Consider the following 601-nt stretch of genomic DNA (forward strand, 5'->3'; position numbering starts at 1 on the left):
CTGTCACATAATCTCTATAGAAAGATATGTTTAAGACAACTAAATCTCATGACTTTTTAATGGAATGACTGGTGATGATCTACCATCTGTTCAAACAATGTGAAATTCATTCTGAGTTATATTAAAAAATCTATCCTAGGGCCTCCCCTGGTGGCGCCCGGTTGAGCGCTGGGTTGCGAAGCTGCCCGCAGCCTCTGCGGCGCCGGTTCGATCCCCGGCTGCTCCCCGGCCACCGGAGGAGGGTCCCACATGGCGCGCAGGCCTCTCCTGCCGCCCGCTGTTCCCCTCAGCAGTGTACTTCGCTCCTTCTGCCTGTTCTGCTCCCCGCTCTGGCTCTGGTGAATTCTCTCACCCTCCCGCGCTTCTGACTATACCCAGTGCATGTATGAATAAATAAATATATCTTTAAAAAAAAAAAAAATCTATCCTAATCCATGCAGCATTCTCATTTCTCTGACTTATTCTCTGAACAAAATATAATGATCAAATAAATTGTCCAAAAATTAAGATGATGTGGTATATTCAGAGATATACTGATTTATGGAACAGCACAGGCAAAAGAAGAGATCTGAACATATAATGAAGACTCAGTATGTGATAA

This window comes from Talpa occidentalis, unplaced genomic scaffold, assembly GCF_014898055.3.
Source record: "Talpa occidentalis isolate TD23 unplaced genomic scaffold, MPIMG_talOcc4v2.1 talOcc4.7, whole genome shotgun sequence".
Lineage (NCBI taxonomy): Eukaryota > Metazoa > Chordata > Mammalia > Eulipotyphla > Talpidae > Talpa > Talpa occidentalis.